The sequence below is a fragment of the Neophocaena asiaeorientalis genome, unplaced genomic scaffold (genome assembly GCF_003031525.2).
Source record: "Neophocaena asiaeorientalis asiaeorientalis breed wild unplaced genomic scaffold, Neophocaena_asiaeorientalis_V1.1 scaffold43, whole genome shotgun sequence".
Taxonomy (NCBI): domain Eukaryota; kingdom Metazoa; phylum Chordata; class Mammalia; order Artiodactyla; family Phocoenidae; genus Neophocaena; species Neophocaena asiaeorientalis.
This window is the reverse complement of record NW_020173674.1, coordinates 2,652,614-2,675,453: the sequence shown is the minus strand read 5'-3', so window position 1 is coordinate 2,675,453 and position 22,840 is coordinate 2,652,614. Positions and strand designations below refer to the sequence as shown.

The window sequence follows — 22,840 nt, the reverse complement described above, 5'->3', positions numbered from 1 at the left end:
TGGGGGGGGGGGGTGTGATTATACCCACAAGTGGAAAAAGTAATTTGAGGCAGTAATAAAGACCACTTCACAAAAACCGAATCTTTGAATTCATTCCATCTGTGATTCATTGAATCACGGGTGAGAATACACAACACTGTACCTTAATTCTGTTACTCTGAAGTGGAACCCTTCTGCCACTCATCACGTGACATCTGGCTACCCACTAAATTACCATGCAAGGGTAACGTTCCATTTTTTCTAAGTGGCAGCAGGAGCGGATCACTCCGAAAGGTCTGAAACCCAGAATCCACACGGGTTTATTAAGTGACGAATGTTTCACCTGTAAGGTGATGCTTCAGCCAGGGCAGGGGGGCGGTGAGGCGCCCACACAGGGGGCATCCATGATGAATGGAGGCCCCAGGACACCCGGAGGCCGCTGAGGGGCAGGGCTGCTTTGTGGGACACCTGAGGATGCAGGAGAAGCAGCTGAGAGGGAGATGAAGAGCCCAGATGAACCTGAGGTTGATGGAGAATTCTGCCTCAGCTACGTCCACACCCAGGACGCAGCACCTCCTGGGCTCAAGAAGATCCACTCCCGAGAGATGGAAACCCTCCCCGTCCACAGCACAAGGGCCACCATCCTTCCTCCAGCTGAGAGGCCTAACCTCCCAATGAACACCTGGTCCCCTGGCCTGGAGACAGCCCGCTGTGTGGGCGAAAAGCGCCCTGGCCGGCAAACCAAGATTACAACACGTCCACTCCTGGCCTGAAAGGGCCGTCCGGTCCAGTTTTTTCCTCTTCTCTTTCCCCTTGTACATCACTGACCACGGTCACAGGGACAGATCCTGAAATCAAATGCTCCCACCGCTTGGGGCCAATGGTAAGTATAACAGTTCTCTAAGAAGAGGCTGCAGGCCCAGCCCGGGCGGCACCCTACCTCAGATACCGGAATGGTGACAAGCAAACGCTCAGATCCAATGGTCAAGTGTCCTTTCTCAGGAAGAAACCTGGAGGAGGTCAGAGGGCCTTGGTGCAAACCCAGGCTCAGAGAGGTTCGACCTCGTCATGAACCAACAAGCCCCCCATCTGGCCTGAGGCGGATGACCCACAAATGCAGAAACACGCTGCACGGGGGCTTAGTGCTCTGCCACCAGCTGCCACCATAATGAATGATATGTAAGTCCCAAGTCCCGATCCCAAGGACGTCAAAGGCAGGCCTTATGGACAACGCTGTATGTACGGTTCAGCCTAGTGCGGGACCTTCCCTCAAACCTGGACACCCTCCTTCTCTGAGGCTGCTCTGCCTCTAGAAGAAAGGGCTGCCACATCCTCCACTAGAGTCACGCATCTCGTGTGCATCCATCTGTCACCTCTCCACTGAGCCACAGTGAGTGAGCAGGTACCGTGGGGTTCAGAGCCAGGGGGTTCCCGACGAGGGGCCAGCATCCAGCATCGGGGAGGAACAGAGGACAAGGGGACTGTAGGCTCTGCCCACTCAGCAGAGACAGCGGGGGCTGGTCCTCCATGGGGCCCCATCACCACCGCTCGCCAGGTGAATGCCCGTGTGCGCCCGGGGGAGGGCAAGAGCAGAGGCCAGAGAAGCTCAGAGCACGTGGAGGGAATCACGACCACACGGAAAGGCTTCAACAAGGACAGTGAGAGCGTCTGAACTGGATTTCAGGCAGGACTGCAGAGCTGGGAAGCTGGGGGTAGGAAACCAGTTAGGAGGCGACCCCCAAAAGCAGTGGAGACCAGGACCAGGGCAGGGGCAGTGGCTCCGACATTCCGCTCCTGCCTGCTGTGTTTGTAAGTCTGGGACATGCGCTCTCAATGGAATCTTGGAAGGTGAGACGGATCATAGTGTTTTTAAGTAGGAGGCACAGATATACAAGCAGAACGTGAACAGATACACAACCTTTCCATAGTATTAAAATTTCACTGGGGTGGACAATTTGGAAAAACGGTCCAAAATGTCTCCATGGATAGGCAATGATATTTTTTTATAAAGCCTGAGAAACAGTGTCCAACGAGGAGTGGACCTCACAGACCTGCCTTTCTGGTCCCCAGTACGCGGAGCCAGGCTGGGCGGCCGGGTGTCACACCAGAAGGAGCCCAGGCTGTGCACAGCCAGGGCTGGATGGAGCCTCTCAGGACCAAGTAGTCCATGAGCAGTGTGTCTAACTGCTGGGAGCCTCTCCCCTCACCTGAGAATGGCAATCATTTCCCTTTCTTCATGAGGTCAGTCATGGTAAAAGCCCAGCCTTTAGGCAACATTCAGCAAATGCCAAGTTTAAGCACATATTACAGATGAAACGATGCCAGTGGAGTACATATAACAAGCTCTGGGCACCAGACTCTGAGCACAGGGCATATCTCGGCTCTGCGGAACCACAGACTGTGGGCTTCCCTCCGTGGTCCCTGTGCCGGACACAGACAGGTGTCCCCTGATCCAAGCAAAAATGGAGGTGGGGCACCTGTAACACTTCCCCCATCATCCACTCTCAGCCACATTGGCTGAGTCCAGCCTGGACATCTCAGAGCACAGACAAGGAGCCAGACCTGGAGCCTCAGCCACAGTCCCGATAATTCCCCCAAGGTCACATTAGCCAGGCACCAAGGGGCAGGCTTGTCCCCCCAGCGCCAAGGGCAACTCCACCCACCCTCTCCCCACCCTGACACAAGCACCTGGGCCCTGACTGTGAGAAACTGGCCATCCTCTGGCCGCAGTGCCAAAGGGATGAGGCGAACCACACCATGGCAATGGAGATAGGCTCGCAGGTGACAAGGACACGAAGAAGATGTTCTAACTCACCAGAGGTGCTGTCAGACTGGGCCCCGCAGAAAGGTCTCTTGGAACAGGAACCGTCTGCACTCCAGTGGGTCAAGGCATGGAGACAGGAGAGATTTCCAGAGCTGCAAGAGACAACCAGGTCATGGTCCGATAGCACACGGGTCCCCATCAGCCCGTGGCCTGTTAGGAACCGGGCTGCACAGCAGGATACCAGTCCCTGGTGCCAGAAAGGTTGGGGACCGCTGAGATGGAGGCCCCAAGAGGCAGAGGTTAAAACTTCAAGTGCATCCTGATATCTCTGAGCTGAAAACCAGGGGCTGCGCTTCTGCTTCCGGAAAGATGGAGTAGACGCAATTTCCCTACTCCTCCCAGGAAGAGCCACGAAAACCCCAGTATGTCGTATAGGAAAGAAACATAAGATTCTGAGAGGTAGAGAGAAGGCAGCATGGGCCGGGACCAGGGACCCAGGGAACAGCACGGTGGTTGGTTCTAAGGGCTGGAGAACCTCATATCCCAGACTGGGAGATAAGAAGTCAGAAACCCAGAAACACCAGTAGAAGCAGAAAAAAAAGCCGCAGTGAATGACTATTCTCTCCAGCCAAAACGCCAGGAAAATGGCAGACGAAAAGGACTACGTTTAGATAATAGCTGCTCTACTCGACCCAGATATCACAGGAAAACTGTGGCCTCCACCCTGATTCATAGCAGCAGAGGCCGAGGGGGGAGCCTGGGCTTCCCCTTGTGCGGCTGCCATGAGGCACCCAAACCTCCACTGGGGGGGATCAAATAAACCGAGGTGGAAGCTGGGACTTTCTTCCCTACCGAGCTGTAACAAATCCTCTGGTTCCATTCGGGGAGCCTGGATTTCCACAAGCATTTGGCATCCCTCCCTCACGCCCCCACCTCACTCTGCTGGACTGGGGTCAGAAGAGGGCTAAAGGAGAGTCAGGACTTTCCCCATCACCAGCAAGAATGAGACCACCCCCCACCACGGTATCAGTGGAGACCACGTGGGGAGCAGGTCCCCTCCCCCACCAGCAATAACAGAAGCCTCCCCACTTGGGTATCAATAGAGGTCAACTGAGGAAGCTGGACATCTACCTCCATCTGGCAGGAACACTTCCCTTGTGAGAGTGATGTCAAAACGAGCCGGCTAAAACAGAAGAATTCCATGTAATGTTTAAAGAACAAACATCAATTCTACACAGTATCTTCCACAAAATAGAATCCAATCCATTTTGCGGAACAAATATGACCCTGATACTAAAACCATATAAAGAGAGTACAGGGCTTCCCTGGTGGCACAGTGGTTAAGAATCCGCCTGCTAATGCAGGAGACATGGGTTCGAGCCCTGGTCCTGGAAGATCCCACATGCCGCAGAGCAACTAAGTCCGTGTGCCACTACTACTGAGCCTGCTCTTTAGAGCCCACGAGCCACAGCTACTGAGGCCCGCGCGGCTGGAGCCCATGCTCCGCAACAAGAGAAGCCACCGCAATGAGAAAGCCACGCACCGCAACAAAGAGTAGCCCCCGCTCGCCGCAACTAGAGAAAGCCTGCGAGCAGCAACAAAGACCTAACACAGCCAAAAACAAACAAATAAATTTATTAAAAAAAAAAAAAAAGAGAGAGTACAAAAAAGAAAACCACAGGTGAATATCTCTCATAAATATAGACATAAAAAATCCTTAATAAAATATTATCAAATAGAATTAAGCATTATATGAAAAGAATTATATATCATGACAAGTAGAGTTTATTTCTGGAATGCTAGGCTGGTTCAATATTTTTTTAAAAAATCAATTTATAGGGACTTCCCTGGTGGTCCAGTGGTTAAGAATCTGCCTTCCAATGCAGGGGACGCAGGTTCAATCCCTGGTCGGGGAACTAAGATCCCATGTGCTGTGGGCAACTAAGCCCGCGTAAAAAAAAAAAAGAGAGAGTACAAAAAAGAAAACCACAGGTGAATATCTCTCATAAATATAGACATAAAAAATCCTTAATAAAATATTATCAAATAGAATTAAGCATTATATGAAAAGAATTATATATCATGACAAGTAGAGTTTATTTCTGGAATGCTAGGCTGGTTCAATATTTTTTTAAAAAATCAATTTATAGGGACTTCCCTGGTGGTCCAGTGGTTAAGAATCTGCCTTCCAATGCAGGGGACGCAGGTTCAATCCCTGGTCAGGGAACTAAGATCCCATGTGCTGTGGGCAACTAAGCCCGCATGCTGCAACTACTGGGCCTGTGCACTCTAGAGCCCGCGTGCCACAACAAAAACCCTACATGCCACAACGAAGATCCCATGTGCCGCAAATAAGACACGATGCAGCCACATACGTACATACATAAATATTTTAAAAATAAATTAAAAAATAAAAATAAATGTATGTAATACACTATACCAACAGGCTAAAGAAGGAAAATCACATGGTCATAGCAATCAACGCAGAGAAAGTATTTGACAAAATTCAACATCCATCTGTGACAACATCTCTCCCAAAAATAGGAAGAGGGGAAATTCTTCAACTTGATCAAGAGCATTTGCAAAAGTTCATCTCATCAGCTAACATTATTCCAAACAGGGAAAGACTAAATGCTTTCCTTTTGTGATGAGGAACACGGCAAGGATGTCTGCTCTCATCATTCTCATTCAACATAGGGGTAGACGTTCTAGCCAGCACAAAAGGCAAGAAAAGGAAATAAAAAGCATACAGATTGGGAAGATAGAAATAAAACTGTCCCCATTTGTAGATGACGTGATTGTAGAAAATCCCAAGGAATCGCCAAAACAACACCTCCTAGAAATAATACATGAGTTGTGAACAAGGTCACAAGATGCATGATTGACATATAAAAGTCAACTGTATCCCCACATACTAGCAATGAACATGTGGCCACCAAAACTGATAATCCAATACCATTTACAACTGCTCAAAAAATAAAATACTTAGATGTGAATCTAACAAAACACGTACATGACTTGTACAATGAAGTCTACACGAATCGGTGAAAGAAATCAAAGAACATCTAAAGAAGTGGAGAGACATACCCTGATCGTGGAACACAGTCAAGATGTCAACTCTTCCCAAATTGGGAAGAGTTGGGTGGGACACAATCCCAGCAAGATTTTTTTGTGTGTATGTAGACAATATTATTCTGAAATTTACATGGGAAAGCAAAGGAACCAGAATAACTAAAACGAATTTGGAAAAGAATAAAGTGAGGGCAATCAGTTTACGCGATGTCAAGACATACACGGCCAGAGTAATCAAGGCTGTGTGGTTATGGAGGACAGATAGGGACACAGATCAACAGAACTCAACAGAGAGCCCAGAAACAGACCCACACAAATACACCCAGCTGATTTTTCTTTATAACTTTATTTATATTTGTATTTATTTATTTTTGGCAGCCTTGGGTCTTCGCTGCTGCCCGCGTGCTTTCTCTAGTTGCAGCAAGCGGGGGCTTCTCTTATTGCAGAGCACGGGCTCTAGGTGCATGGGCTTCAGTAGTTGTGGCTTGCAGGCTCAGTAGTTCTGACTCACGGGCTCTAGAGCGCAGGCTCAGTAGTTGCGGCGTACGGGCTTAGTTGCTCCGCAGCATGTGGGATCTTCCCGGACCAGGGATCGAACCCGTGTCCCCTGCATTGACAGGTGGGCTCTTAACCCCTGCACCACCAGGGACGTCCCCCAATTGATTTTTGACAAAGGCATAAAAGCAACTCCATGGAGGAAGGATGGCCCCCTTCAACAAAGGGCGTTGGAGCAACCGGGCATTGATAGACAAAATAACAGCCATCAGTGTGAGCCTTACACAATGACCCAGCAATCCCTCTCCTCGGCATATATCCATACAAAACGCTAATTCGAAAAGATACATGCACCCCAATGTTCACTGCAGCATTATTTACAATAGCCAGGACATGTCCATCAACAGACGAATGGATAAAGATATGGTACGTATATACAATGGAATATTACTCAGCCATAAAAAAGAATGAAATAATGCCATTTGCAGCAACATGCATGGACCTAGAGATTATCTTACTAAGTGAAGTAACTCAAAGACAAATATATGATATCGCTTACATATGGAATCTAAAATATGACACAAATGAACATATCTACGAAACAGAAACAGACTCACAGACATAGAAAACAAACTATGGTTACCAAAGGGGGAAGGGGTGGGGGAAGAGATAAATTAGGAATTTGGGATTAACAGATACACTACTGTATACAAAACAGATAAACAACGAAGGCATACTGTATAATGCAGAGAACTGTATTCAATGTTTTGTAATAACCTATAATGGAAAAGGATCTGAAAAAGAACAGATAAATATCTATATATGTATAACTAAATCACTTTGCTGTATACCTGAAACTAACAGAACATTGTAAATCAACCATAGTTCAATTTTTAAAAAATCAACTCAAAACGGATCGTGGACTTAAATATAAAATGTAAAACTTTGGAAAAAAACTTCTCACAGGAGAAAATCTTCAGGATCTAGGGTTAGGAATGCCAAAAGGATGTCAAAAGCACAATCCACACACAGAAAAAAAATCAATAAATTGGATCTCATCAAAATTAAAACCTTTTGTTCTGTGAAGAAGAAGATAAAAATACAAATCACAGACTGGGAGAAAATGTTTGCAAACCACACGTCTAACAGAGGACTAGTGTTCAGAATATAAAAAACTCTCAAAACTTAACAGGATAAAAACCAAACCATCCAATTAAAACAGGGACAAAAGACATGCAGACATTTTACAAAGGAGGATAGCGAGATGACAAAAGAGCACATGAAAAGATGTTCAAAACATCATTAGCCATAATGCCTTTTAAAGTGCAATGAAACATCAAGAAATTATAAATCGTTTAATTAAATGCTTCTTCAGTGTATCTTAAAAAAAAAACACACACACACATCATTAGCCACCAAAGCAATGCAAATTAAAACCTCAGGGACATATCCCCACACCAGAGTGGCTAAAGTAGAAAACAGTAAAATTCTGTGAGAAAATGGGCAAACTCTCATATTACTGGTGGGAATACAAAATGGGACAGCCATTAGGAAAACCCTGTAGCTGTTTCTTAAAAATCTAAACATGCAACTACCATACGACCCAGAAATTACACCCGTAGGCATTTATCCCAGAGAAATGAAGGCTCACATTCACACAAAAACCTGAAAACTAATGTTTATAGCAGCTTTATTCGTAACAACCCCAAACTGCAAACAACCCAGGTGCCCCTCCAAGGGTGACGGGTTGGACAAACTGACGCATACACACCATGGAATCTTACCCTGCATAAGAAAGCAGGGACCACGGATACGCAACAATCTCTATGAAGTTTTGATGACAGAGAGAGAAGCCAACACCAGAAAGTCACTTACTGTGTGATTCCACTTCTGTATAATTACTGAAATAACAAAATTATAGAGATGGAAGACAGATGAGTGGTTGCCAGGGGTTGAAAAGCAAGTGAAGTAGGAGGGAGTCTGTGGGGCTATAAAAGGGCAGCATGAGGGATCCGGGTGCTGATGGAAACACTTGCATCTTGACCGTGTCACTGTCAACGTCCCTGTGCTGAGATGTTGTCCATTTAGTTCTGCAAGATACTAGTCATGGGGCAAACTGGGTAGAGGGTACAGGGGACAGCTCTGTATTATTTCTTAGAATTGCAATTATTTTTAAAATAGTTTCCTTTTATTTTAAAAAGTACCTTGTGGAAAATGAAACTAATGAAAAGAGGTCACAGAGAGTTGCCATGTGACCCAAGACGTATGATTCTACTCCGAGGCGTAGAGCTAAAACAGATAAAAACACATGTCCACACAAAACCCTGTATCCTAATCTTCATAGCAGCCCTCTTCCTAATAGCCAAACAGTGGAAGTAACCTAAATGTCCACCAACTGATGACTAGATAAATAAAATGCGGTCCATCCGTGCAATGGTATCTTATTCGGCCACAAAAAGACACGATGCACTGACACACGCTACCACGTGGATGAACCCTAAAAAGCACGACGCTGTAAGTGAAAGAAGGCAGACACACAAGGACCTCACACATTGTACTGCTCCGAATGGGCACATCCACAGAGACAGAAAGCAGATGAAGGGTTGCCGGGGTCCGGGAAGAGGAGGGGGGATGGGGGGGCACTGCTAATGGGTACGGGGTTTGTTTTGGGGGGAACCAGAATATCCCAAAATTGATAGTGGTGATGGCTGTACAATCCATGAATACACGAAAAATACACCACCGTATACACTTTAAATGTGTGGATTGCATGGTATGTGAAATATACCTCAAATTGTTGAAAAAAGCAAGCAGTGACTGGGTTCTAGGAAACTTTAAAAGCACCCACTTCAGAGCGATCCTCCCTGTCGCCCATGGAGAATCACTAAATTATTGAACTATTTTAAAATGTTAGCCGGCAGCGTTCTGCAGCTATTTTTAGCAGTGCCCATCCCATCATTCCTAAGGAGATGGAAATCGTAACCGTGAAGCGTTCTGATAACAGCTCTGTAACGCCCAGGGTACGGCCCAGGCACAGAGTAGCGCCAGTGTCCTGGGCTGGGAGTAAGGAGGCGCTAGCCTGTGCCCTGGACAGACCCGGCTGCCCCAGCCCCGCGGGCCCTTCTCTGGAAGACCAGGGCTCCCAGAGTCAATCTGCCTGGTTCCAGCCCCGCTCTGCCACCACCCCCGACCGCGTGCCAGCTAATTCTGTGAAATGGGAATGCATGAAGACGCCACCTGGAGTCCTGAGGATTAACTGACCACGCACAGGTGGCTCCCCCCCCACGGGCACCCCAAAACAGAGGAAATGTCACCACCTCCCTCTCATCCAGAAAGGCAGTGGGAATGGCCCCATACTGCAGGTCCTCCCCTTAGCGAGGAACCTGATCCTGCCAAAGGTGAAACAGCTGTTCCAACAAAAACTGGTACAGGAATGTTCTAGCAGCATCGTTCACAGCGGTCAAAAAGTGGAAACAGGGACGTCCCTGGGGGTCCAGTGGTAAGATTCCATGCTCCCAATGCAGGGGACACGAGTTTGATCCCTGGTCGGGAAACTAAGATCCAAAGTAATAAAAAAAAAAAAGTGGAAACAACCAAAGGTCCATCAACGGAAGAAAAGACAGACAAAATGCGCTCTATCCATACAAGGCAGTATTATTCACCCATTAAAAGGGATGAAGCACTGACACAGGCTACAATGTGGACGAACCTTAAAAACATTCTGCTCAGTGAACGAAGCCGAGCGCAAAGGACCTCACGTCGTACGATCCACTTACATGAAATGTCCAGGGCAAGCAAATCCGTAAAGACAGAAAGCAGACGGGTGGCTGCCAGGGGCTGGAAGGGACTGTCTGTGGGTTTCCTTTCGGGGTGATGAAAACCAGCCCTTTTTGTACTAAATGCCACTGAACCGTACAGTTTTCAATGGTTGACTTTACGTTCTGTGTATTTCACCTCAATAATAAAAGACAGCCTCATTCTCGACCGCTCACGAGGGTTCAGAATCCACTTTACAGAGCGAGGGAGGAAAAAACCCTGAAAACGAGGCAAAATGCCAACACTTTCAGGAACGAGGAGAAAAGGGAAAACTCTCTGATCCTCGGCTTTTGTCACAGCAACCTTCCACAGCCCTCGGGGAGCGGCGGGAACGCGTACACCACTGCTGAAGTCATCTGATCTACCCATTCTCCCGATGAGAAAACCGAGGCCGAGGTCCCACAGCAGCTGAGCGGCCCAGCCGGGACCAGAGCCAGGGCCCGGCTGCCCCATCCTGCCTCTTTCTGCCTCCGGGAAATCGCTCCTCACAAAAGCAGGACCCGGTGGGAAGTCCCCGTGGCCCTTGACCCCCACGGAAGGCTCTTAACTCTCCTCTGTCCCGGCTCCATTACCAGAGAGGGCAAAAGTGCAGGTGGGAGTGAGCTTAGTAACAGCTCTCGTGTAAAATTATTCAGAAACAAAGTTAAAATATTAATTACGCCTGCCAGCTGAACCACAGAGCCCGTGACCCCTAAAAGCGTGAAACCCCAGCTGGCCCCTCCACTGGTGCCCGCGATGATGGGTGATTATAATGACCAGCAGCTGGGGGAGCCTAGCTGCAGACGGGGCTGCACCAAACCCATACGGGGTGCGCGCCTCCCTGGACCTTCTGCCTGGGGACGTCCTCTCCCAATGACCCTAGAATTGGCCATCATGCTCGCTTCAACCAAACGGGCCAGAGCAAAGGGATGCATTCTCGCCGCTCTTGGGAGCCCTGCAACTACTACCCAGTGACCAAGCCAGGCTGGCCCGTGGCGGGGTGAGAGATGGATGATGCAGTTACCCCCCGGCCCCTGCCAACGACCAGCCCACCCGGGAGACGTGAGTGAGGCCTGCCCACCAGCTGACCGCAGGTGAACTCAGGAATCATCGGAGTCCTACTCAAATGGTCCACTTTCCACATTGCGAGGTAAATAAACCAGGGGTCGGCAAATGATTGGCCTGTGGGCCGAAGTCAGCCCACAGCTTGTTTCTCTAAATAACGTCTTATTGGGGCACAGCCATGCCCATTCACCTGACTGCTCTTGCTTTGTAGAGAGACTGTACGGCATAAAGCATGAAATATTTACTCTCTGGCCCTGAAATAAACAGTGGTCGTTTTACCCAAAGTTTCGGAGTGTTTTGTTCCGCAGGCTGTTAGCTGACACAAGCTCCATCTAATTGTTACTGATTAGGTGGGCGTTACCATCCCACACAGCTGAGGATCAGGCCATGCCCGAGGCCACACAGGTGGTCCACGCAGGCAGCATCCGCAAAGCGGAACTGAACTCTGGTTTGTCCTACGCCAAAGGCCCCGTCATCTTGCAGGCTTTTCAGAAAGGGCTCTTAACTGGATGACTACCTTAATAAACATTCCACCCCGACCTCCCAGGTCCTCTCCTCCCTCTTCAATAAAAGATGGCAGGATAAAATTTCAAATGAACGAGAGCACATCCGTGTCAAGAGCATCATCTGAGAGCCAGGAAGGTCCACTCGAAGCAGCACCTTCCGCCCGGCCCGGCCCGGCCACCTGGGGCTCCTGCGGGGCAGTGGGCGGGGGAGCGCCCCTCGCTGAGAAACCCTCCGTGGGAACTTTCCGTGGACACACCAGGGAGCGGAGGAGCCCAGGTGGGCCCCCAAGGCTACTGATGACCCCTGCAGGGGCAACAGGTACCCTGGAGGACTGCCGGGTCCCCCCCACCCCGTCATCCGGAGCCCCTACATAAACCAGGTGCACTTACAGCCGAGGCCAGAGGCTCTGCAGAGACCAGACGGGGCGGGAATCCACAGCGGGGCCTGAACAGGCTGTCCCAACGGGACAGCGGGAGCGAGTTGGCAGACTCCAACCTGCGCGTGACGCGGGTCCAATCTGAACAGAGCAAGTACATACAGGTGTTGCCAATAATGACGATGAGTGCAGCTCAGGGTCCACCAAGGCCCATCAGAGTGAGACAGGCGGGGACCTGGGACCCTTGGCTGCAGGGCCGCCGTGCTGGCACCTGGACAAACGTCTCCTCCAGCTACAAAATACAAAGAAACTATAAGGGACTAAAAATAACTACATGAGTGTGCAATTGGGGCATATTCTGGACAACAAGGTACAAACAGACCAAAAAGCCCAACTGCCGCTTCTGAAGAGCAGGGACCAAAAGCAGGGTACTGAGCATGCCCCCTGCACACAACACCACCACAAAGAGGTGGGCAAGCCCCCTAAGCCACCCCTCCAGCTCGACCCCTCGACACACCCCTACCCGCCCCCCCATATAAAGAACCAGCTTGCCTCCCAACCCCGCGGCGAGTGGGCAAGCAGGGGGCCCAGTAAAGCCTTGCTTGAATTTCTTGTCTGGCCTCGGATGAATTTCTGTTGATTAAGGAGGCCAAGAACCCTGGTCGGTAACAACAGTCTGGACTTTATGTAGATGATCTCATTTAATGCTCAAAGCCACTGGAGAGGTGTTATTACCCCATTTTCAGGATGAGAAAACTGAGGCCCAGAGAGGTCAGCTGGCTCACCCAAGGACACACAGCAGTCACGTGGCAGAGCTCAGGCACCACCTACTTGCAGGACACACAAGCATGGACCAAGGGTCGTGCAAACACTCCCCAAAGCTGCAAAGATCCTGGGGCAAGAGCAGAGACGTAAAACAACTGCAGCCCTGCCCCATCCTGGCCAGCGCTATACTCCCCATCTGGCCAAAATCCTCCAGGCCAAACACCCCCGACTACGGCCTTGAAGAAGGATGCTCTGGAACACTGCACACGCTCATCCCCGCCAGGACAAAGGCACCGCCCAGGTTCAGAAGCACATTTGAGAAGCTGACCCCGCCTACATCCTCCTCCCCCATCCCAGAGGTGGGGGGAGGGGGCTATCCAAACTGAGTTACAGGGGCAGATTCCCTAGTAAGTGGTCAGTCAAGGCCACTGGGCACCAGGATGGACAGACACACGGGGAGAGAAGCTGGACAAAATCCTCACATCCCTCCAGCTCTGAGACTGGCCTGGTCAAAGCACAAAGGCACTTGCTGGGCTCAAAACCCCAGTCAATGCACCTCTCTGGGCCTCAGTTTCCCCTTCTGTAAAATGGACATAAAAATACTTCCCCCCAGGGATGGATTGTGAAGATGCCACGAGACCACAGGCATGAAAGTGCCTGGCACCGGTAGGCAATGAAACATATTCTGACAAAGTCTGGCGATAAAATGCAAATAATAATAACAGTGAATCAAGCTACCCACAAGGATATAGGTAGCTATTATTTTCTTTTTCTTATTTTATCTTATTTTATTTTATGTGATGGCATTGTTAATAGAAAATATTTAACAGGAATTTATTTATTATGATGTAACCAAGTAAGCCTGGTAAAGAAATCATTTCTGCCTCACAACACAGAGCACCATGGAGCTGACTGGATGGTCTGTTACCTCGGAGGTATTTCCTGTCTTCTGGGAAAGCACCAACCCCACCACAGGCCACTGACCCCACAGCCAAGCACATGTTACATTCTGCTGGGGAATCTGCCGGGTGTCACAGGTGACTGCACAACCTGAAAGCCTTAGGACCACGTGGACACCCCAGCGGGGACCAGAAAACTGCCCATATGTCTAGGGGCAGCAATGAATGTTAAATAATAATAATATTATTCCCGGACACTTCCAGTAAGAATCCAGCTTTTTTGGAGAATAAACCCCAGAAGCTATTTCACTGGGCCTGGTCTGGGTAGAGAGTCTACACCAACCCACAGTGGCCTCGGGGTTTGGGGGAAGCTGCCCGGCCCTGGGGACCTGGGGTCCGGCAGGAAACCTACTGGGACCTGGCCAGGTCCCTTCTCCTTCCTGAGGCCCAGTGTTCTCCCCAAAGCTGGACCTGGACCCCCCCAGCACAAACATTCTAGAACCCCGATCAATCCTAAACTAGCTCTGGGGTCCCCTCCCACCCCAGTCTCTCTGAGAGGTGGGCCTGAGCTCCACCCTGGGGTAGAAGGCTGGGATGATAGAGGTTCTCACCTCTCTCCCTTTTCCTCCAGTGAAGATTCTTGGCTGCTAAACCCCAGGAAGCACGTCTGCAGGAAGGGGGCTCCATCTGAGAACAAGACAGTGGGACGACAAGGTAGAAGCAGGAGGGACTGGGTGGCGGGGGACAGGGGACAAGAAATAAGGAAGCCGATCCCAGCCCCCAGTAAGGGCTGCTACAAACCCGTGCGGGCGGCAGTAGAATTCAAGCCACCAAACGCAGTTTTCAATTTCTTAGTAGCCATGTTTCAAACAAGAAGAGAAAAACCCAGTTGGAACGAATACTTATACGTCCGGAAACCAATACGTACAGAATAGCGTCCCTTCAACTTGTGGCACTAGCCACGTTTCAAGGGCTCGACAGCCACGTGTGGCTAGTGCCACCACACTGAATGGACAGAAGTGCTCGGTGGTAGCCTGGGTCCCTTGTCAGGGAAGCGTCTGTCCGGTCGCTGAAGATAAGACACCGGCTCAGCGCTTTGGCGTCACCCTGGTCCGGCTGAGCCCCTGGGTCCGGCATGTCTGAGCCTGACCCGCCCTGCCATGTGCTGGCAGGGAGCCCTGAGCTGACCCACCCCTCTGAACTGGCTCCTTTTCTCAACCACAGAATGGAATAATTTGCAACGTGGTTGTCTGCGGTCTAAAGGAGATCGTACCACCAAGTCTCAAAGCTCCTTTGTAAGGGATTGTAAACACACATGGTGGACTTAGAGCCAGATCGATAGGAAACCAATCCCCAAATGAGCTTGGGAGCTGGATCTGTGACAGAGGGGGAGAGGCAAAGCCAGCAGGGGCGGGGGCAGGTCCTCCTGTGCTGAAACAGACAAATCACATCCCGGCCTGACACAAGGGCCAACTCCTGATGGCATAAAGATAATAAACGAATATAAAGCAAGCCATTAAAGTTATTAGAAGAGAATACAGCAGAACCTCTCATGACAACAGGGTAGGGATGACTCGGAACAGAGAAACCCTGAGACACCACAAGGCACCAGGTAGTGAACGAGTGACATCTTGCAGAAGGGCATCCCCTCCCTGCTTCTCTCTCTGCCCCGACACCTTCCTTGGTCCTGCCCGAGACCTGGATGAACCCACAAAGGTGAGACCCAGTTCCCAGGCCTTTCCTCCTTGGGAGATGGGAACACAGGATATGGGAGGAACCGTGCTCCACAATTTCTCCAACAGACGGAGTCATTCCCGCTTTGTGGAGAGATTCAAGAAGAAAGATGGGCCTCTTGCTATGCGAAAGCAGCCTGGGTGAGGCAAGTGGGTGGGAGAGGTTCAGCTCTGCAGTCCCAAGACCAGATGGGCCTCGGGCTGGTCACCGCTTCAAAACGTGCTTTCCGAAAGGAGGGGCTGGAATACCCACATTCACGGCAGTATCACTCACAACAGCCAGAAGGTGGAGGCAACCGAGTGTCCACGGACGGATGAAAAGATACACAAAGTGTGGTCCATCCACACCATGGAAGATTACTGAGCCTTAAAAAGGGAGGAAATTCACAGACAGGCGACAACATGGATGAAACTTGAGGACGTGATGCTCCGTGAAATAAGCCAGACACGAAAGGATAAATAATGTGTGATTTCATTTATACGAGGACCTACAGTCATCAAATTCATAGAGAGAGACAGTAGGATGCTGGGGCCCGGGGCTGGGTGAGGGGGAGGGGGAGTGAGTGCCGAATGGGATGGGGACAAGGCGTCAGTTTGGGAAGACGGAAAGTTCTAGAGATGGATGGAGGTGAGGGTTGCATAGCAATGTGAATGTGTAATGCCACTAGGCTGTACAGTTAAAGTGGTTAAGATGGTGACTTGCGTGTTACATATACCTTAACACAACTTAAAAAATGTTAAGTGCAAATAAGTGTTTTCACATCAATTTCCATCAAATTCTTCACTTCTTATTTACTACTTCCCTCCCCTCCTTCAGGTCTTTGCTCAGGTGCCAGCTTCTCAGGGAGGCCCACCCTGACCAGCCCTCCCCCCCAGCCCCCTAACCAAGCTCTCCTCCCCTCCTGGACCACAGAGGTGTCTCTTTGTTATCTCCCTTCTCATTATTTGTCTCCTCTGGCTAGAACTAACGCTAAGCCAGCAGAAGGAAGGAAATAATAAAAGTGAGGGTGAAAATTAATGAAAAAGAACATAGAAAAATAGAGAAAAATCAATGAGACCATAAGCTGGTTCTCTGAAAAGGTCAGTAAAATTGACCAACTTTTCGCTAGAATGATCAGGAAAAAAAAGCGGGAAATACTCAAATCACCGAACTCAGAAATGAAGGGGAGACACTTAGCAGCCTCACGGGAACAAAAGAGAGGATGAAGAGATGCTGTGAACAACTGCATGACAATAAATTAGACGGTTAGAGGAAATCGATTTCAGTGAGATGCAAACCAACCAGTGTGACTTAAGAAGAAACAGAAGATCTGGACATACCCAGACCAAGCAGGGAGCGAGTTAACAAATCCAGAACCGCACAGAAAGACAAGCTCAGGCCCAGGGGGCCGTGCTGGTGAATTCTACCAAACATTTAAAGAAGAATTAGTATCTCAGAAAGATACACGCTCCCCTATGTTCATAGCAGCACGATTCACAATAGCCAAGATATGGATGAGCAACCTACATGTCCATTGACGGATGAATGGATAAAGAAGGTGTGGTACATATATACAATGGAATACTACTCGGCCATGAAAAAGAATGACATAATGCCATTTGCGTTTGGCATGGACCTAGAGATTACCATCCTAAGTGAAGTAAGTCAGACAAATACCACGTGATATCACCTATATGTGGAATCCGACACAAATGAACTTATCTACGAAACAGAAACAGACTCACAGACATAGAGAACAGACTTGTGGTTGCCAAGGGGGAGGCTAGGTGGGAGAGGGATGGATTGGGAGTTTGGGGTTAGCAGATGTAAACTATTCTATACAGAATGGATAAACAACAAGGTCCTACTGTATAGCACAAGGAACTATATTCAATATCCTGTGATAAACCATAATGGAAAATAATATTTAAAAAGAATGTATGCATACGGATAACTGAATCACTCTGCCGTACGGCAGAAATTAACACAACATTGTAAATCAACTATACTTCAATTTAAAAAAGAATTAATATCAATTCATCACCAACTTTTCCAAAAAATAGAAGAGAACCCTTCCCAACAATTTTTTGAGGCCGATATTACCATGATACCATCCCAAGAAAACGAGAGACCCATAGCTCTTATGCACATACACACAAAAAGTTCAGCAAAATACTAGAAAACTGAATCCAGCAGCATATAAAAAGGCTTATAAACCATGACTAAGTGGGATTCATCCCAAGAGTGCAAAAGGGGCTTCACATCAAAAAATCAATTAATGTAAGACACCGTATTAATAAAGGACCAAAAGCAGCTGATCATCTCAAGAGATGCAGAAAAAGCATTTGACACAATCCAGCAGCGCTTCAAGATACAAACGCTCAACAAAGAAGACGTGAGGACTTCTTGAACCTGATAAAGGGCAGCCACAAGAAACCCACCCCTAACATCACAACTAATGGTGAACGGCTGGATGCTTCCCCTCCCCCGAGATCAGGAACCAGACACGGATGCGCTCTCTCACCATCTCTATTCAACATTGTACTGACGGTTCTAGCCAGGGCAATTAGGCACAAAACAGAAGCATCCAGATTGGAAAGGAAGAAGTATGGAAAGTTCTCTCCTCCCTCCCGCTGGCTGCCCTGGTGCCCCCACCCCACCTCTGTCCACCGGTCCCTCTGCATGTGGACCCTGGTAGCAGAAAACAGCCTTCTTGCTTTACAATGTTGCCATGGCTCCCCACCTGTCACCGCCACACAATTTAGCGCCTGGTGACATCACACACACAAGTCACACCCCTAAGAGCAAAGTGCTAGCTGTGGATCAAACCAGCTCCCGCCTGGCTGAGCCCACATCCCACCACCCTAGCCTCTGCCACCAGCGGGCCTGTCCCATGGGGTGGGGACCACCTGATGACCTTCTGGGGTCCCCAACTAAACTTCACAGATGCATCCTGAATGACAAGAAAAGGGACACGTGTTAGAAACATCCACCCGACTACAGGGCAGAGCCAGCTTTCAGACCCACACCCTGTCCGTGTTGCCAGTCCCATGCTTCTTCAGGTGGTTCTCAATGTATGATCCAGGGAACCCTGGGGGGGTTCCCCCAAAGCCCTCTGAGGGGGTCTATGAAGTCAGACCATTTTCATAATAACACTAAGACGTTAGTTGTTATTTCACTCTCACCCTGTCCCAAGTGTACTTCAGAGTTTTCCAGAAGCTACACAACAGACTAAATGCAGAAGCAGATACAAAAATCCAGCCATCTTCTGTTAAACCAGACAGTAAAGAGATTTTGCAAAAACGTAAAACACTCTCTTCATTTTTTCTTGTTTTGAAAAATAGCTATTTTTCATAAAAATATTTTATTTACAATAACACATGTAGGTTTAGTATTGTCATTTTTAAATGCATTACTAACCAAATAGGTTTAAATTCTCTTTTTAAATTAACAGGATAAATATCAGGAGATACAACACACATAAACAAAAAGCTCTCTGGGGTCCTTAAAAGCTCTTCAAAGATGGGGCTTCCCTGGTGGCGCAGTGGTCGAGAGTCTGCCTGCCGATGCAGGGGACACGGGTTCGTGCCCCGGTCCGGGAAGGTCCCACATGCCGCAGAGCGGCTGGGCCTGTGAGCCGTGGCCGCTGAGCCTGCGCGTCCGGAGCCTATGCTCCGCAACGGGAGAGGCCACAACAGTGAGAGGCCCGTGTACCGCAAAAAAAAAAAAAAAAAAAAACTCTTCAAAGAGGGGAGTGGGGTCCTTAGACCAAAAGTTTGAGAAGCCCTGTGCTACCCTGGCCCACTCGTCCTGAAAGGAGCAGAAAGGTCAGCTTGGGCATCATCACCCCTGAGATGACACAGAGGATGGGGCAGGACGGGTCCCTAATTCTGCACCTTGGAGTGGACGGCTGCCTGGTGGAGGGTCCTGGCAGTCAGGTCAGCTCCCTCTGCCTTGGTTTCCTCCCCGGAGAACCAGCATGAGGATACAAGTGCCCATTTCTCGGGTCTGTGGTGGGGATGGAGCGCGTCTGCACGTGGAGCCTTGCACAGCTCACGCACTCGCTGCTACCCTGATGTTCACAATGTAAAGTCATCGAGATGGTCCACCGAGGGAGAGAGATGGACGGAAAGACAACTCCGGGAGCCCGTTTAGCCCCACAGTGACAGTGACAGTCCTGGGTCCCCCAATACATCCCTGACCCTGGTCTGAGCGGATGTCCCTCCCCCACGACCCAAAGAACCTCATCAGAAAGAGAAACAGATCAAGAGGCACAGCAGAACCCTGCCGACTCTGCACAGACACCCACGCTGTCACTCACCAGCCTGGGACATCCCCAGGAGGGACCCCAGAGAATCAAAACACACCAACACCAGGCGGCCTCATCCCACATATTTCTGGACCGTTTCGCTGCAGGAAAGCCAAGAAGCCTTGAAACTCTTGGGAACCAAGAGTGTGCCATTCACCACCCCAGGTTTGGAGAATCATTACCCCACACGCCAGGCTCGCCACAACCGCCTTCAGGAATTCCGCCCCCACCTTCACCTGGACTCCGAGTTTTAACAAAATAAGCATTTAACCGCAGCTGATTTTTTCCCCACCCTCCCGTCCCAGTGCACCAGCTTTGTAAACATCCCAGAGGTAATCTTGGTGGATGTAAATTCACGTGCCACCTGCCACGAACCGACATCCCGGATGTGGGTGGCAGGGAGCGGCCAGGCCTGAGTGCAACTACCGGGCTGGCCCCGTCTGAACCCTCAGGGTGAGGCCAAGAAAGAACAGGCCAGTGGCCTGACTGGTTTTGTGACTTCCGGAAGCTGAATACACATGTGGGAGGGGAAGTGTGGAACCACTGATGCTGTCCAGCTCCAAGGACAGGGCTACTCCGAACCGGTACCCCTCCGGAACCCTGGGATACAGAGAAACAAGACCTAGTCCTTTCCCGGGGACCTGCCTGCCTGCTGATGGGGTCTACAGGCAAATCCCTATCGTTTGCCACACCCCGCCCCGGTTGATGGGGGGTGGTCAGGAAAACTCCCGGACAGGAGCTGCTGTGCCATGTGCTTTTCGGGGTGCAACCAACCTGCCTCTTCCACCCCCACCCAGCCTTCCTCGCCCCCAGGGCAGGGATCCCAGGCTGAATTTTCAGGAAGGTTCAAAGGCTCACTTCCCTCCTCCAGGCCGGCCTTCAGCTCTGCTTAGGACGTGTGACCCTCTCCTTGTGCCCCAAGCCTCCTGGGACCCAATCAGGCAGGACACAGACCCCACTGCTCCGTCCTGCCCTTCCTCAGGCTCAAGCCACACCATGGGCCCATCAGAGCCCCTGGGAAAGGGTCCTGGCGGTCCAGGCTCCTGGCCAGGAGGATGGGCCCTGTTTCTCATTTCTCCTGTGCAGCCCTGGGAGGAACCCTGAGTGTTGACAGTCTGGGGCAGGACACCCCCATCCACAGGGCCTGGCCCATGTGGAGCACACAGGTCCTGTGTCACTCTGTCACCTAGGTGTCACCGCTGTCCCCAGGGGGGAATCACCTGCCGGAACCCTGAGGGCGGGGCTGTGTTCTTGCCCATTTCCCTCTCCTCCCCTGCAGGGGGCTCCAAACTGGGGTGCGTGGACCCTTTCCAAGGGGTCCGGTCTAAAGGGAATCAGTCTTTTCTGAAATAGCTCAGTCACAGAGAGGCCTGGGGTCTCCCTCTTCCCAGCAGCCCCTCCCATCTTTCACTTTTGAAAGGCCTTCCAGCCGCCTCTGAATCTTGTGGGGCGGGGACTCCCAGATACCAAACAAAGGGGGAACTTCACCTAAAGCTTTAATTTAAATACCAAAAACACCCACCGCCCAATCGCTGAGAGAGGCAGTTCCAGGAACATTTTCCTTTTTCCATTTCTAAAACTCTGTAATGTATATATAGTGTTTGATCACAGGGCTTTCTCAATCCAGAAGTGACTTTTTAAAATATACTTAGTGACTTGAGGTTACAGAAAATTTTAAAAATCAATGTATGTATTATTTTCCTTGCAGAGAAATATGCTCGATCGATTAATAAAAGACCCACAAGCATAAAAGTCTATTATATCAGGATAAAACTCCTCGGGGAAGTGGGGCTATAAATCCAAGAAAGGAAAGGAGAAAACACCCCCTAAAGGCCCACCAGGTATCTGTCAAGCAAAGGTGGGTGTCAAGCCACACTTTAGGCCGCAGTGGATATGGTTAAAGTTAGGGAACAGTTACTTTTCAAATGTCAATATTTACCTCACAGACCACATTCTACATCCTCGGCAAATATTTAAACCTACAAAGCACACCTTTAAAGGCTGACCTGAAAATGCCTGGGAAGTCTAGGGAAATGGTTCATAGAAGGATCTGGGGTGGATATAAAGTAATTCAGGGTGCAATTCTCTCAGCAATTCTCTCATACAAAAATGTTGCAGGAAACGTGTGAGAGGACATACAGTTTTTTTAAAACAATGTTAAGGGAGTCGAGAGGCAAAAAAAAGTTTGTTTGGAAGAAAGCTGTCCCAGCAAGGTAGAGCCACTGTGGGTGGGCAATGATTACCCACCTGATGGAGGCCTCCAGGTGCACCTCCCAAATCAGGCCTTTTTAACTGGAGCAGCAGCTCAGGACTCCGGCCAACCATCTTCCTCAAACCGCGTTCCTAGAACCCCTGACAGTGGGACCCTCTGGGGAGCTCCCGGCCTGCTTCTTGGGCCTCAAACAGAATTTCTGTGGGGTGGGCCAGAAGCCCCTCACCCGAGAGGCCCATCATATGAAATCTGCAGCTCTGGCCTTTTCAGGAAGGACTACTGTCCTGCGTGTGTGGTGCTAGCATTTGATTGGGATTGCAAATAACTAGGTTTGGGGAGAGAAACGGAGCCCCACCTAACTTCTTTGCAGTTAACACTTAATGCTTTGGGTCTCTATTTGGCAGAGAGAGTTGGTAAAGGGAGTAATACGCTACTTTTGGAAGATAAGCCTGGACAGTTTGAAAATGCTAAGTTTGGCACAATATTTAACCCTGGACCTGCACCCTAGAAACCAGCAGAGCAATAAAACGTTGTGTTGTCCAGGTGCCCATTGACATTTAGAAGGAATATTCCAGAAGACACTTGAGTGTGGGCAGGTCTGTGAAAACAGCTCAGTGTTGTGACCTGGGGGTGCCCAGAGACCCTTTCAGGTTTCCTATGAGGTGAGGACTTGTCATAATGACGCTAAGATATCGGCTTTTCTTCCCCATTCTCAAGTAAACCTGGATTTTCTAATGAGTGGAAAGCAGATGCCCATGAGAATCTAGATGTCTTAATAGAAAGATCCATGTCAGTTTCTAATAGATTCATGAATTATAATAAAGGTGACTGTATACATAAGAAAAAAACAAGAAAGGGGGCTTCCCTGGTGGCGCAGTGGTTGAGAGTC

At 49.5% G+C, this 22,840-nt stretch overlaps 1 protein-coding gene across 3 annotated transcripts in view; it reads right to left on the bottom strand.

Annotated features, from left to right (window-relative positions):
- Window positions 1-22,840, bottom strand: part of SHANK2 (SH3 and multiple ankyrin repeat domains 2) — a 544,903-nt gene that overhangs the window by 517,352 nt on the left and 4,711 nt on the right. For all 3 annotated transcript variants that reach the window (XM_024749302.1, XM_024749303.1, XM_024749304.1), the window contains exon 2: window positions 2,795-2,895. The gene's annotated coding sequence lies outside the window, so the exon portion shown is untranslated. The remainder of the gene's footprint in view (window positions 1-2,794; window positions 2,896-22,840) is intronic.